This window comes from Paramisgurnus dabryanus, chromosome 3 (assembly GCF_030506205.2).
Source record: "Paramisgurnus dabryanus chromosome 3, PD_genome_1.1, whole genome shotgun sequence".
Classification (NCBI taxonomy): Eukaryota; Metazoa; Chordata; class Actinopteri; order Cypriniformes; family Cobitidae; genus Paramisgurnus; species Paramisgurnus dabryanus.
In genome coordinates this window covers 13,399,552-13,416,211 of record NC_133339.1, presented here as the reverse complement: position 1 = coordinate 13,416,211, position 16,660 = coordinate 13,399,552, and the positions used below count along the sequence as shown (strand labels likewise).

Genomic DNA, 16,660 nt, shown 5'->3' with positions numbered 1-16,660 from the left:
TGTGTGTGTGTGCGCGCGCGCGGGTGCGTGTGTGCTTGCGAGTGTGTGTGTGTGTGTGTGTGTGTGTGTGTGTGTGTGTGTGTGTGTGTGTGTGTGTGTGTGTGTTGTTTGAAGTTTGCAGATGACTCTAGAAATGATGAATCTACATACAGAAGAGAGGCTGGCTGCTTCAAACTGTGGACATGAGAGAAGATTTCTTGAAGAGCCCCTTTCACTCCCTCTCACCATTCTCAAATTTACTGTGCCAGAAAATTCGTCCCACAAGACATCTTCACCTTAAGCAGTTACACAGTAGCATATTTGCTCCGACCTTGCAGTTTTAAAGTGCAGTATTGCATATTGCAATATCCCACACTAGGGTTTAACAGGCTTAACTGTGTAAATACATTTGTGCAATGTACATTATATGCATTTTTATATACAGTACTTGTAGATATTTGTAAATAACTCTCTCACTTGCTTCTTATCTATGTTATTTGTTTTAATTTTCAATTTTACATTAAATGTCGCTTTTTGCTGTTTATGTATACTGTATGTCTGTAAGTACCAAACTAAAATTAATTTCTTGTGCATGTGTGCACAATTCGCAAATAAAGCTAATTTTGATTCTGGTTCTGATTCTTATTGTAGCTGTTTACACTTTACAAGATATAATGACAAAACAACAAATTCAATGTCCATTTATTATACAAATTATTCCTTATTACATAACACTCTCAAATCATTTTAAAGACCAATTGCATTGTCAGCTCAGTTGTAGGCACTATATCTGAGCTGCTTTTTGGGGTGCGTTTAAACTTTCACTGCAGGGTCACACTCATTGCTCTTGTCTATCCTCATGAAAAAAGCAGACTTACTTACAGAAGCATTCTAAACTTATGATCCCATAAACTTGGCATTTTTGACAATACAGTTACAGACACTGCATTTCTAACCAAATTTGAAGTGCTATATCTCAGTTGCCCTCTGGGGTGCGTTTAAACTTTCACTGCAGGGTCACATTAAGTGCTCCTATCTATCACCATCCATATATCTCAGTTACCCTCTGGGGTGCGTTTAATATTTCACTACACAGCAGCATTTTAAAGTTATGGTCCCATAAACTTGGCCTTTTTGACAGTAAAGTTACAGACATTGCATAGTTTACCTGTTATATCTCAGTTGCCCTCTGGGGTGCGTTTAATTTTGCACTGCAGGGTCACAGTCAGTGCTCCTGTCTATCACCATACCAAAAACCAGACTTATTTTCAGCAGAATTTTAAAGTTATGGTCCCATAAACTTGGCATTTTTGATAATACAGTTACAAACACTGCATTTTAACCGGATTTGAGGTGCTATATCTCAGTTGCCCTCTGGGGTGCGTTTAATTGTGCACTGCAGAGTCACAGTCAGTGCTCCTGTCTATCACCATACCAAAAACCAGACTTATTTACAGCAGCATTTTATAGTTATGGTCCCATAAACATGGCATTTTTGACAATACAGTTACAGATAATGCATATTAAACCTGCTATATCTCAGTTGCCCTCTGGGGTGCGTTTATTATTGCACTGCAGGGTCACAGTCAGTGCTCCTGTCTATCACCATACCAAAAACCAGACTTATTTACAGCAGCGTTTAACAGTTATGGTCCCAGAAACGTGTCATTTTTTACAATACAGTTAGTAGACATTGCATATTTAACCATATTTGAGGTGCTATATCTCTGTTGCCCTCTGGGGTGCGTTTAATATTTCAATGCAGGGTCACACTCAGTGCTCCTGTCTATCACCATACCAAAAACCAGACTTATTTACAGCAGCATTTTATAGGTATGGTCCCATAAACATGGCATTTTTGACAATACAGTTAGTAGACATTGCATATTTAACCATATTTGAGGTGCTATATCTCTGTTGCCCTCTGGGGTGCGTTTAATATTTCAATGCAGGGTCACACTCAGTGCTCCTGTCTATCACCATACCAAAAAACAGACTTATTTACAGCAACATTTTAAAGTTATGGTCCCATAAACATGGCATTTTTGACAATACAGTTAATAGACATTGCATATTTAACCATGTTTGAGGTGCTATATCTCAGTTGCCCTCTGGGGTGCGTTTAATATTGCACTTCAGGGTCACAGTCAGTGCTCCTGTCTATCACTATACCAAAAATCAGACTTATTTACAGCAGCATTTTAAAGTTATGGTCCCAGAAACATGGTATTTTTGACAATACAGTTACAGATATTGCATATTTAACCTGCTATATCTCAGTTGCCCTCTGGGGTGCGTTTATTATTGCACTGCAGGGTCACAGTCAGTGGTCCTGTCTATCATCATACCAAAAACCAGACTTATTTACAGCAGTATTTTAAAGTTATGGTCCCATAAACATGGCATTTTTGACAATACAGTTATTAGACATTGCATATTTAAAGATATTTGAAGTGCTATATCTCTGTTGCCCTCTGGGGTGCGTTTATTATTGCACTGCAGGGTCACAGTCAGTGCTCCTGTCTATCACTATACCAACAATCAGACTTATTTACAGCAGCATTTTAAACTTATGGTCCCATAAACATGGCATTTTTGACAATACAGTTACAGATATTGCATATTTAACCTGCTATATTTCAGTTCTCCTCTGGGGTGCGTTTAATTTTGCACTGCAGAGTCACAGTCAGTGCTTCTGTCTATCACCATACCAAAAATCAGACTTATTTACAGCAGTATTTTAAAGTTATGGTCCCATAAACATGGAATTTTTGACAATACAGTTAGTAGACATTGCATATTTAACTATGTTTGAGGTGCTATATCTCAGTTGCCCTCTGGGGTGCGTTCAATATTGCACTGCAGGGTCACAGTCAGTGCTCCTGTCTATCACTATACCAACAATCAGACTTATTTACAGCAGCATTTTAAACTTATGGTCCCATAAACATGGCATTTTTGACAATACAGTTACAGATATTGCATATTTAACCTGCTATATTTCAGTTCTCCTCTGGGGTGCGTTTAATTTTGCAGTGCAGAGTCACAGTCAGTGCTTCTGTCTATCACCATACCAAAAACCAGACTTATTTACAGCAGCATTTTAAAGTTATCGTCCCATAAACATGGATTTTTTGACAATACAGTTAGTAGACATTGCATATTTAACTATGTTTGAGGTGCTATATCTCAGTTGCCCTCTGGGGTGCGTTCAATATTGCACTGCAGGGTCACAGTCAGTGCTCCTGTCTATCATCATACCAAAAATCAGACTTATTTACAGCAGCATTTTAAATTTATCGTCCCATAAACATGGCATTTTTGACAATACAGTTATTAGACATTGCATATTTAAAGATATTTGAGGTGCTATATCTCTGTTGCCCTCTGGGGTGCGTTTAATATTGCACTGCAGGGTCACAGTCAGTGCTCCTGTCTATCACTATACCAACAATCAGACTTATTTACAGCAGCATTTTAAACTTATGGTCCCATAAACATGGCATTTTTGACAATACAGTTACAGATATTGCATATTTAACCTGCTATATTTCAGTTCTCCTCTGGGGTGCGTTTAATTTTGCACTGCAGATTCCCAGTCAGTGCTTCTGTCTATCACCATACCAAAAACCAGACTTATTTACAGCAGTATTTTAAAGTTATGGTCCCATAAACATGGCATTTTTGACAATACAGTTAGTAGACATTGCATATTTTACTATGTTTGAGGTGCTATATCTCAGTTGCCCTCTGGGGTGCGTTCAATATTGAGCTGCAGGGTCACAGTCAGTGCTCCTGTCTATCATCATACCAAAAATCAGACTTATTTACAGCAGCATTTTAAAGTTATGGTCCCATAAACATGGCATTTTTGACAAAACAGTTATTAGACATTGCATATTTAAAGATATTTGAAGTGCTATATCTCTGTTGCCCTCTGGGGTGCGTTCAATATTGCACTGCAGGTTCACAGTCAGTGCTCCTGTCTATCATCATACCAAAAACCAGACTTATTTACAGCAGTATTTTAAACTTATGGTCCCATAAACATGGCATTTTTGACAATACAGTTACAGATATTGCATATTTAACCTGCTATATTTCAGTTCTCCTCTGGGGTGCGTTTAATTTTGCACTGCAGAGTCACAGTCAGTGCTTCTGTCTATCACCATACCAAAAACCAGACTTATTTACAGCAGTATTTTAAAGTTATGGTCCCATAAACATGGCATTTTTGACAATACAGTTAGTAGACATTGCATATTTTACTATGTTTGAGGTGCTATATCTCAGTTGCCCTCTGGGGTGCGTTCAATAATGCACTGCAGGGTCACAGTCAGTGCTCCTGTCTATCATCATACCAAAAATCAGACTTATTTACAGCAGCATTTTAAAGTTATGGTCCCATAAACATGGCATTTTTGACAATACAGTTATTAGACATTGCATATTTAAAGATATTTGAAGTGCTATATCTCTGTTGCCCTCTGGGGTGCGTTTATTATTGCACTGCAGGGTCACAGTCAGTGCTCCTGTCTATCACTATACCAACAATCAGACTTATTTACAGCAGCATTTTAAACTTATGGTCCCATAAACATGGCATTTTTGACAATACAGTTACAGATATTGCATATTTAACCTGCTATATTTCAGTTCTCCTCTGGGGTGCGTTTAATTTTGCACTGCAGAGTCACAGTCAGTGCTTCTGTCTATCACCATACCAAAAATCAGACTTTTTTACAGCAGTATTTTAAAGTTATGGTCCCATAAACATGGATTTTTTGACAATACAGTTAGTAGACATTGCATATTTAACTATGTTTGAGGTGCTATATCTCAGTTGCCCTCTGGGGTGCGTTCAATATTGCACTGCAGGGTCACAGTCAGTGCTCCTGTCTATCATCATACCAAAAATCAGACTTATTTACAGCAGCATTTTAAATTTATCGTCCCATAAACATGGCATTTTTGACAATACAGTTATTAGACATTGCATATTTAAAGATATTTGAGGTGCTATATCTCTGTTGCCCTCTGGGGTGCGTTTAATATTGCACTGCAGGGTCACAGTCAGTGCTCCTGTCTATCACTATACCAACAATCAGACTTATTTACAGCAGCATTTTAAACTTATGGTCCCATAAACATGGCATTTTTGACAATACAGTTACAGATATTGCATATTTAACCTGCTATATTTCAGTTCTCCTCTGGGGTGCGTTTAATTTTGCAGTGCAGAGTCACAGTCAGTGCTTCTGTCTATCACCATACCAAAAACCAGACTTATTTACAGCAGCATTTTAAAGTTATGGTCCCAGAAACTTGCCATTTTTGACAAAACAGTTAGTAGACATTGCATATTTAACCATATTTGAGGTGCTATATCTCAGTTGCCCTCTGGGGTGCGTTTAATATTGCACTGCAGGGTCACAGTCAGTGCTCCTGTCTATCACCATACCAAAAAACAGACTTATTTACAGCAGCATTTTAAAGTTATGGTCCCAGAAACATGGTATTTTTGACAATAAAGTTACAGATATTGCATATTTAACCTGCTATATCTCATTTGCCCTCTGGGGTGCGTTTATTATTGCACTTCAGGGTCACAGTCAGTGCTCCTGTCTATCACCATACCGAAAATCAGACTTATTTACAGCAGCAATTTAAAGTTATGGTCCCATAAACATGGCATTTTTGACAATACAGTTAATAGACATTGCATATTTAACCATGTTTGAGATGCTATATCTCAGTTGCCCTCTGGGGTGCGTTTAATATTGCACTGCAGGGTCACAGTCAGTGCTCCTGTCTATCATCATACCAAAAATCAGACTTATTTACAGCAGCATTTTAAAGTTATGGTCCCATAAACATGGCATTTTTGACAATACAGTTATTAGACATTGCATATTTAAAGATATTTGAAGTGCTATATCTCTGTTGCCCTCTGGGGTGCGTTTATTATTGCACTGCAGGGTCACAGTCAGTGCTCCTGTCTATCACCATACCAAAAACCAGACTTATTTACAGCAGCGTTTAACAGTTATGGTCCCAGAAACGTGTCATTTTTTACAATACAGTTAGTAGACATTGCATATTTAACCATATTTGAGGTGCTATATCTCTGTTGCCCTCTGGGGTGCGTTTAATATTTTAATGCAGGGTCACAGTCAGTGTCCCTGTCTATCACCATACCAAAAAACAGACTTATATTCAGCAGCATTTTAAAGTTGTGGTCCCATAAACTTGGCATTTTTGACAATAAAGTTACAGATATTGCATATTTAACCTGCTATATCTCATTTGCCCTCTGGGGTGCGTTAATTATTGCACTGCAGGTTCACAGTCAGTGCTCCTGTCTATCACCATACCAAAAATCAGACTTATTTACAGCAGCATTTTAAAGTTATGGTCCCAGAAACATGGTATTTTTGACAATACAGTTACAGATATTGCATATTTAACCTGCTATATCTCAGTTGCCCTCTGGGGTGCGTTTATTATTGCACTGCAGGGTCACAGTCAGTGGTCCTGTCTATCATCATACCAAAAACCAGACTTATTTACAGCAGTATTTTAAAGTTATGGTCCCATAAACATGGCATTTTTGACAATACAGTTATTAGACATTGCATATTTAAAGATATTTGAAGTGCTATATCTCTGTTGCCCTCTGGGGTGCGTTTATTATTGCACTGCAGGGTCACAGTCAGTGCTCCTGTCTATCACTATACCAACAATCAGACTTATTTACAGCAGCATTTTAAACTTATGGTCCCATAAACATGGCATTTTTGACAATACAGTTACAGATATTGCATATTTAACCTGCTATATTTCAGTTCTCCTCTGGGGTGCGTTTAATTTTGCACTGCAGAGTCACAGTCAGTGCTTCTGTCTATCACCATACCAAAAATCAGACTTATTTACAGCAGTATTTTAAAGTTATGGTCCCATAAACATGGAATTTTTGACAATACAGTTAGTAGACATTGCATATTTAACTATGTTTGAGGTGCTATATCTCAGTTGCCCTCTGGGGTGCGTTCAATATTGCACTGCAGGGTCACAGTCAGTGCTCCTGTCTATCACTATACCAACAATCAGACTTATTTACAGCAGCATTTTAAACTTATGGTCCCATAAACATGGCATTTTTGACAATACAGTTACAGATATTGCATATTTAACCTGCTATATTTCAGTTCTCCTCTGGGGTGCGTTTAATTTTGCAGTGCAGAGTCACAGTCAGTGCTTCTGTCTATCACCATACCAAAAACCAGACTTATTTACAGCAGCATTTTAAAGTTATCGTCCCATAAACATGGATTTTTTGACAATACAGTTAGTAGACATTGCATATTTAACTATGTTTGAGGTGCTATATCTCAGTTGCCCTCTGGGGTGCGTTCAATATTGCACTGCAGGGTCACAGTCAGTGCTCCTGTCTATCATCATACCAAAAATCAGACTTATTTACAGCAGCATTTTAAATTTATCGTCCCATAAACATGGCATTTTTGACAATACAGTTATTAGACATTGCATATTTAAAGATATTTGAGGTGCTATATCTCTGTTGCCCTCTGGGGTGCGTTTAATATTGCACTGCAGGGTCACAGTCAGTGCTCCTGTCTATCACTATACCAACAATCAGACTTATTTACAGCAGCATTTTAAACTTATGGTCCCATAAACATGGCATTTTTGACAATACAGTTACAGATATTGCATATTTAACCTGCTATATTTCAGTTCTCCTCTGGGGTGCGTTTAATTTTGCACTGCAGATTCCCAGTCAGTGCTTCTGTCTATCACCATACCAAAAACCAGACTTATTTACAGCAGTATTTTAAAGTTATGGTCCCATAAACATGGCATTTTTGACAATACAGTTAGTAGACATTGCATATTTTACTATGTTTGAGGTGCTATATCTCAGTTGCCCTCTGGGGTGCGTTCAATATTGAGCTGCAGGGTCACAGTCAGTGCTCCTGTCTATCATCCTACCAAAAATCAGACTTATTTACAGCAGCATTTTAAAGTTATGGTCCCATAAACATGGCATTTTTGACAAAACAGTTATTAGACATTGCATATTTAAAGATATTTGAAGTGCTATATCTCTGTTGCCCTCTGGGGTGCGTTCAATATTGCACTGCAGGTTCACAGTCAGTGCTCCTGTCTATCATCATACCAAAAACCAGACTTATTTACAGCAGTATTTTAAACTTATGGTCCCATAAACATGGCATTTTTGACAATACAGTTACAGATATTGCATATTTAACCTGCTATATTTCAGTTCTCCTCTGGGGTGCGTTTAATTTTGCACTGCAGAGTCACAGTCAGTGCTTCTGTCTATCACCATACCAAAAACCAGACTTATTTACAGCAGTATTTTAAAGTTATGGTCCCATAAACATGGCATTTTTGACAATACAGTTAGTAGACATTGCATATTTTACTATGTTTGAGGTGCTATATCTCAGTTGCCCTCTGGGGTGCGTTCAATAATGCACTGCAGGGTCACAGTCAGTGCTCCTGTCTATCATCATACCAAAAATCAGACTTATTTACAGCAGCATTTTAAAGTTATGGTCCCATAAACATGGCATTTTTGACAATACAGTTATTAGACATTGCATATTTAAAGATATTTGAAGTGCTATATCTCTGTTGCCCTCTGGGGTGCGTTTATTATTGCACTGCAGGGTCACAGTCAGTGCTCCTGTCTATCACTATACCAACAATCAGACTTATTTACAGCAGCATTTTAAACTTATGGTCCCATAAACATGGCATTTTTGACAATACAGTTACAGATATTGCATATTTAACCTGCTATATTTCAGTTCTCCTCTGGGGTGCGTTTAATTTTGCACTGCAGAGTCACAGTCAGTGCTTCTGTCTATCACCATACCAAAAATCAGACTTTTTTACAGCAGTATTTTAAAGTTATGGTCCCATAAACATGGATTTTTTGACAATACAGTTAGTAGACATTGCATATTTAACTATGTTTGAGGTGCTATATCTCAGTTGCCCTCTGGGGTGCGTTCAATATTGCACTGCAGGGTCACAGTCAGTGCTCCTGTCTATCATCATACCAAAAATCAGACTTATTTACAGCAGCATTTTAAATTTATCGTCCCATAAACATGGCATTTTTGACAATACAGTTATTAGACATTGCATATTTAAAGATATTTGAGGTGCTATATCTCTGTTGCCCTCTGGGGTGCGTTTAATATTGCACTGCAGGGTCACAGTCAGTGCTCCTGTCTATCACTATACCAACAATCAGACTTATTTACAGCAGCATTTTAAACTTATGGTCCCATAAACATGGCATTTTTGACAATACAGTTACAGATATTGCATATTTAACCTGCTATATTTCAGTTCTCCTCTGGGGTGCGTTTAATTTTGCAGTGCAGAGTCACAGTCAGTGCTTCTGTCTATCACCATACCAAAAACCAGACTTATTTACAGCAGCATTTTAAAGTTATGGTCCCAGAAACTTGCCATTTTTGACAAAACAGTTAGTAGACATTGCATATTTAACCATATTTGAGGTGCTATATCTCAGTTGCCCTCTGGGGTGCGTTTAATATTGCACTGCAGGGTCACAGTCAGTGCTCCTGTCTATCACCATACCAAAAAACAGACTTATTTACAGCAGCATTTTAAAGTTATGGTCCCAGAAACATGGTATTTTTGACAATAAAGTTACAGATATTGCATATTTAACCTGCTATATCTCATTTGCCCTCTGGGGTGCGTTTATTATTGCACTTCAGGGTCACAGTCAGTGCTCCTGTCTATCACCATACCGAAAATCAGACTTATTTACAGCAGCAATTTAAAGTTATGGTCCCATAAACATGGCATTTTTGACAATACAGTTAATAGACATTGCATATTTAACCATGTTTGAGATGCTATATCTCAGTTGCCCTCTGGGGTGCGTTTAATATTGCACTGCAGGGTCACAGTCAGTGCTCCTGTCTATCATCATACCAAAAATCAGACTTATTTACAGCAGCATTTTAAAGTTATGGTCCCATAAACATGGCATTTTTGACAATACAGTTATTAGACATTGCATATTTAAAGATATTTGAAGTGCTATATCTCTGTTGCCCTCTGGGGTGCGTTTATTATTGCACTGCAGGGTCACAGTCAGTGCTCCTGTCTATCACCATACCAAAAACCAGACTTATTTACAGCAGCGTTTAACAGTTATGGTCCCAGAAACGTGTCATTTTTTACAATACAGTTAGTAGACATTGCATATTTAACCATATTTGAGGTGCTATATCTCTGTTGCCCTCTGGGGTGCGTTTAATATTTTAATGCAGGGTCACAGTCAGTGTCCCTGTCTATCACCATACCAAAAAACAGACTTATATTCAGCAGCATTTTAAAGTTGTGGTCCCATAAACTTGGCATTTTTGACAATAAAGTTACAGATATTGCATATTTAACCTGCTATATCTCATTTGCCCTCTGGGGTGCGTTAATTATTGCACTGCAGGTTCACAGTCAGTGCTCCTGTCTATCACCATACCAAAAATCAGACTTATTTACAGCAGCAATTTAAAGTTATGGTCCCATAAACATGGCATTTTTGACAATACAGTTAATAGACATTGCATATTTAACCATGTTTGAGGTGCTATATCTCAGTTGCCCTCTGGGGTGCGTTTAATATTGCACTGCAGGGTCACAGCCAGTGCTCCTGTCTATCTCCATACGAAAATCTGACTTATTTACAGCAGCATTTTAAAGTTATGGTCCCAGAAACTTGGCATTTGTGTTAAAAATGCAAATTCTTTATTTGTATTGTCAAAAATGCCAAGTTTATAGGATTATAACTTAAAAATGCTGCTGTAAATATTTCTGCTGTTTGGAATGGTGATAGATAGGAGCACTGACTGTGACCCTGCAGTGCAATATTGAACGCACCCCAGAGGGCAACTGAGATATAGCACCTCAAACATGGTTAAATATGCAATGTCTACTAACTGTATTGTCAAAAATGCCATGTTTATGGGACCATAACTTTAAAATACTGCTGTAAATAAGTCTGGTTTTTGGTATGGTGATAGACAGGAGCACTGACTGTGACCCTGCAGTGCAATAATAAACGCACCCCAGAGGGCAACTGAGATATAGCACTTCAAATATCTTTAAATATGCAATGTCTACTAACTGTATTGTCAAAAATGCCATGTTTATGGGACCATAACTTTAAAATACTGCTGTAAATAAGTCTGGTTTTTGGTATGGTGATAGACAGAAGCACTGACTGTGAATCTGCAGTGCAAAATTAAACGCACCCCAGAGGAGAACTGAAATATAGCAGGTTAAATATGCAATATCTGTAACTGTATTGTCAAAAATGCCATGTTTATGGGACCATAAGTTTAAAATGCTGCTGTAAATAAGTCTGATTTTTGGTATAGTGATAGACAGGAGCACTGACTGTGACCCTGCAGTGCAATATTAAACGCACCCCAGAGGGCAACTGAGATATAGCACCTCAAATATGGTTAAATATGCAATGTCTACTAACTGTTTTGTCAAAAATGGCAAGTTTCTGGGACCATAACTTTAAAATGCTGCTGTAAATAAGTCTGGTTTTTGGTATGGTGATAGACAGAAGCACTGACTGTGACTCTGCACTGCAAAATTAAACGCACCCCAGAGGAGAACTGAAATATAGCAGGTTAAATATGCAATATCTGTAACTGTATTGTCAAAAATGCCATGTTTATGGGACCATAAGTTTAAAATGCTGCTGTAAATAAGTCTGATTGTTGGTATAGTGATAGACAGGAGCACTGACTGTGACCCTGCAGTGCAATAATAAACGCACCCCAGAGGGCAACAGAGATATAGCACTTCAAATATCTTTAAATATGCAATGTCTAATAACTGTATTGTCAAAAATGCCATGTTTATGGGACCATAACTTTAAAATGCTGCTGTAAATAAGTCTGATTTTTGGTATGATGATAGACAGGAGCACTGACTGTGACCCTGCAGTGCATTATTGAACGCACCCCAGAGGGCAACTGAGATATAGCACCTCAAACATAGTAAAATATGCAATGTCTACTAACTGTATTGTCAAAAATGCCATGTTTATGGGACCATAACTTTAAAATACTGCTGTAAATAAGTCTGGTTTTTGGTATGGTGATAGACAGAAGCACTGACTGTGAGTCTGCAGTGCAAAATTAAACGCACCCCAGAGGAGAACTGAAATATAGCAGGTTAAATATGCAATATCTGTAACTGTATTGTCAAAAATGCCATGTTTATGGGACCATAAGTTTAAAATACTGCTGTAAATAAGTCTGGTTTTTGGTATGATGATAGACAGGAGCACTGACTGTGAACCTGCAGTGCAATATTGAACGCACCCCAGAGGGCAACAGAGATATAGCACTTCAAATATCTTTAAATATGCAATGTCTAATAACTGTTTTGTCAAAAATGCCATGTTTATGGGACCATAACTTTAAAATGCTGCTGTAAATAAGTCTGATTTTTGGTATGATGATAGACAGGAGCACTGACTGTGACCCTGCAGTGCAATATTAAACGCACCCCAGAGGGCAACTGAGATATAGCACCTCAAACATAGTAACATATGCAATGTCTACTAACTGTATTGTCAAAAATGCCATGTTTATGGGACCATAACTTTAAAATACTGCTGTAAATAAGTCTGGTTTTTGGTATGGTGATAGACAGAAGCACTGACTGTGAGTCTGCAGTGCAAAATTAAACGCACCCCAGAGGAGAACTGAAATATAGCAGGTTAAATATGCAATATCTGTAACTGTATTGTCAAAAATGCCATGTTTATGGGACCATAAGTTTAAAATACTGCTGTAAATAAGTCTGGTTTTTGGTATGATGATAGACAGGAGCACTGACTGTGAACCTGCAGTGCAATATTGAACGCACCCCAGAGGGCAACAGAGATATAGCACTTCAAATATCTTTAAATATGCAATGTCTAATAACTGTTTTGTCAAAAATGCCATGTTTATGGGACCATAACTTTAAAATGCTGCTGTAAATAAGTCTGATTTTTGGTATGATGATAGACAGGAGCACTGACTGTGACCCTGCAGCTCAATATTGAACGCACCCCAGAGGGCAACTGAGATATAGCACCTCAAACATAGTAAAATATGCAATGTCTACTAACTGTATTGTCAAAAATGCCATGTTTATGGGACCATAACTTTAAAATACTGCTGTAAATAAGTCTGGTTTTTGGTATGGTGATAGACAGAAGCACTGACTGGGAATCTGCAGTGCAAAATTAAACGCACCCCAGAGGAGAACTGAAATATAGCAGGTTAAATATGCAATATCTGTAACTGTATTGTCAAAAATGCCATGTTTATGGGACCATAAGTTTAAAATGCTGCTGTAAATAAGTCTGATTTTTGGTATAGTGATAGACAGGAGCACTGACTGTGACCCTGCAGTGCAATATTAAACGCACCCCAGAGGGCAACTGAGATATAGCACCTCAAATATGGTTAAATATGCAATGTCTACTAACTGTTTTGTCAAAAATGGCAAGTTTCTGGGACCATAACTTTAAAATACTGCTGTAAATAAGTCTGGTTTTTGGTATGGTGATAGACAGAAGCACTGACTGGGAATCTGCAGTGCAAAATTAAACGCACCCCAGAGGAGAACTGAAATATAGCAGGTTAAATATGCAATATCTGTAACTGTATTGTCAAAAATGCCATGTTTATGGGACCATAAGTTTAAAATGCTGCTGTAAATAAGTCTGATTTTTGGTATAGTGATAGACAGGAGCACTGACTGTGACCCTGCAGTGCAAAATTAAACGCACCCCAGAGGGCAACTGAGATATAACAGGTAAACTATGCAATGTCTGTAACTTTACTGTCAAAAAGGCCAAGTTTATGGGACCATAACTTTAAAATGCTGCTGTGTAGTGAAATATTAAACGCACCCCAGAGGGTAACTGAGATATATGGATGGTGATAGATAGGAGCACTTAATGTGACCCTGCAGTGAAAGTTTAAACGCACCCCAGAGGGCAACTGAGATATAGCACTTCAAATTTGGTTAGAAATGCAGTGTCTGTAACTGTATTGTCAAAAATGCCAAGTTTATGGGATCATAAGTTTAGAATGCTTCTGTAAGTAAGTCTGCTTTTTTCATGAGGATAGACAAGAGCAATGAGTGTGACCCTGCAGTGAAAGTTTAAACGCACCCCAAAAAGCAGCTCAGATATAGTGCCTACAACTGAGCTGACAATGCAATTGGTCTTTAAAATGATTTGAGAGTGTTATGTAATAAGGAATAATTTGTATAATAAATGGACATTGAATTTGTTGTTTTGTCATTATATCTTGTAAAGTGTAAACAGCTACAATAAGAATCAGAACCAGAATCAAAATTAGCTTTATTTGCGAATTGTGCACACATGCACAAGAAATTAATTTTAGTTTGGTACTTACAGACATACAGTATACATAAACAGCAAAAAGCGACATTTAATGTAAAATTGAAAATTAAAACAAATAACATAGATAAGAAGCAAGTGAGAGAGTTATTTACAAATATCTACAAGTACTGTATATAAAAATGCATATAATGTACATTGCACAAATGTATTTACACAGTTAAGCCTGTTAAACCCTAGTGTGGGATATTGCAATATGCAATACTGCACTTTAAAACTGCAAGGTCGGAGCAAATATGCTACTGTGTAACTGCTTAAGGTGAAGATGTCTTGTGGGACGAATTTTCTGGCACAGTAAATTTGAGAATGGTGAGAGGGAGTGAAAGGGGCTCTTCAAGAAATCTTCTCTCATGTCCACAGTTTGAAGCAGCCAGCCTCTCTTCTGTATGTAGATTCATCATTTCTAGAGTCATCTGCAAACTTCAAACAAACACACACACTCGCGCGCACATAAACACACACACACACACACACACACACACACACACACACACACATACACACACACACACACACACACTCGCAAGCACACACTACTAACGCGGAAGTGTCGCGTCTTTTAAGGTGGAACGAAAAGCGTCAATAAGAAGCTGCGAATAAGAAGCTAGATTCAGCCTCGTAGTCGACAGGCCATACAATTTTAAGTTGGCCTTGGAATAGGGTGGACCTGAATGCCTACAGTACATGTATTTTAAAATAACTTAATTCTCCAATATAGTACTGGTTAAATTGATTACATCATGTTTTTTGAGTCATGGGTTGAATAATTTTCAGATTAGCAAAAAAGTGATGTGGGAAAATAAAATAAGAACAAATCAAGAAATTACAAATGTGGCAGTACGAGTTAAACTCATAATTACTTTGCACTCTTTTGGCCAATCGCTGTCCCTGGCTCTCCCTATAAATAAATGTCGTAGTCCTTTGGACTGCTGTCTTGTTCACTGGTGAAGGAAGTGCGTCATACTTCCGGGTCACTCGCTCCGTGTGTTTTGCTGCTGCACAACAGGTAGAGTAGCGGCTCTGCTGTCTCTGTGTACCTCGCTGTTACCAGCTATCATTATGTTTACTATGTACTGAACGTTCGTAGATCTCTGGTTGGTTGGCGAATCCTCTGCACGGTCGCTCAACGCATTCAAAAGCGGATGTTAACGCAGGCAACCTGTACTGTTTGTACCCTTTGAGCTGTCTTCTCCTGGGTGATACAAGACGATGCCTGATCGGTATGTAGGCACTTGGTGCCAGCTTTATTTATGGTTGCAATGGGGTTAATTAGTTATTTATTTATTTTTGTTAAATGACAGAGATCGGACTGATTCAACTGGAGACTGACTTCAGCTGCAGAGCATTTATTCATTAGCTGCTGTTTTGCCTGGATTATTGTTCGTGTAACGTGCATATGTGGGTTGTTATATTAACGCCAGCTGTGTTGTACGTCTGTCTTGAATAACTGGTGGTGTCAACGTGCATCCACTGGTCGTTTTGTCAACCACTTTATGTGACTGCCGCACGCTCGCCCTGGATTGCTGTTTGTGCACGCATGTGCGTTGAACATTGATACTAGCCCCTTATTTAGTTGTATGCTCGCCCTGTGTTGCTGTGTGAATGCACGTGCATGCTGAGAACATCATACTAGTCCATACTTTATTCAATCACTGCATGCCTGCCGTGGACTGTTGCTTATGTACGTGCATGCTTTGAACATTATACAAATCATCTCAGCTCATCACCAAAACGCCCGCGTTGGACGTGCATGTTTTGCGGTCATCTCCGCGATTCTATTTGAGTACTGCACGCCGGTTTGTTTGCTGCCGATTAGCGACGAATGTGTTTTGAACACTGATGAACGTATTCTGAACAGTGTGCCAGCAACCTTACTGTTTACAACCTTCCCGGCCATTGGTCTGTTTGAATGGGCGAGCTTCCTGTTTTATGTGGGCTAGTATTTCAACTGTGTGTATACTGCTAAAGGGGGTTTGTTTCCTGTTATAATTTGGTTGGTTAAGTGTTTTGTTTGTTTTGTTTCCCGTTTGTTGAAACTGTCTTTATTGTTTGGATTTTGTTTCTCTTTTTTTGTGTCAATACAAAGTAATTTAGTTAATTGTGTATTTTCATTTATTGTTTTTGCTTTAGTTTCTTTCCTCT

At 38.3% G+C, this 16,660-nt stretch overlaps 1 protein-coding gene across 1 annotated transcript in view; it reads right to left on the bottom strand.

The window, feature by feature from the left end:
- Positions 1-16,660, bottom strand: part of LOC135768462 (uncharacterized) — a 140,883-nt gene that overhangs the window by 87,583 nt on the left and 36,640 nt on the right. The window lies entirely within an intron of this gene.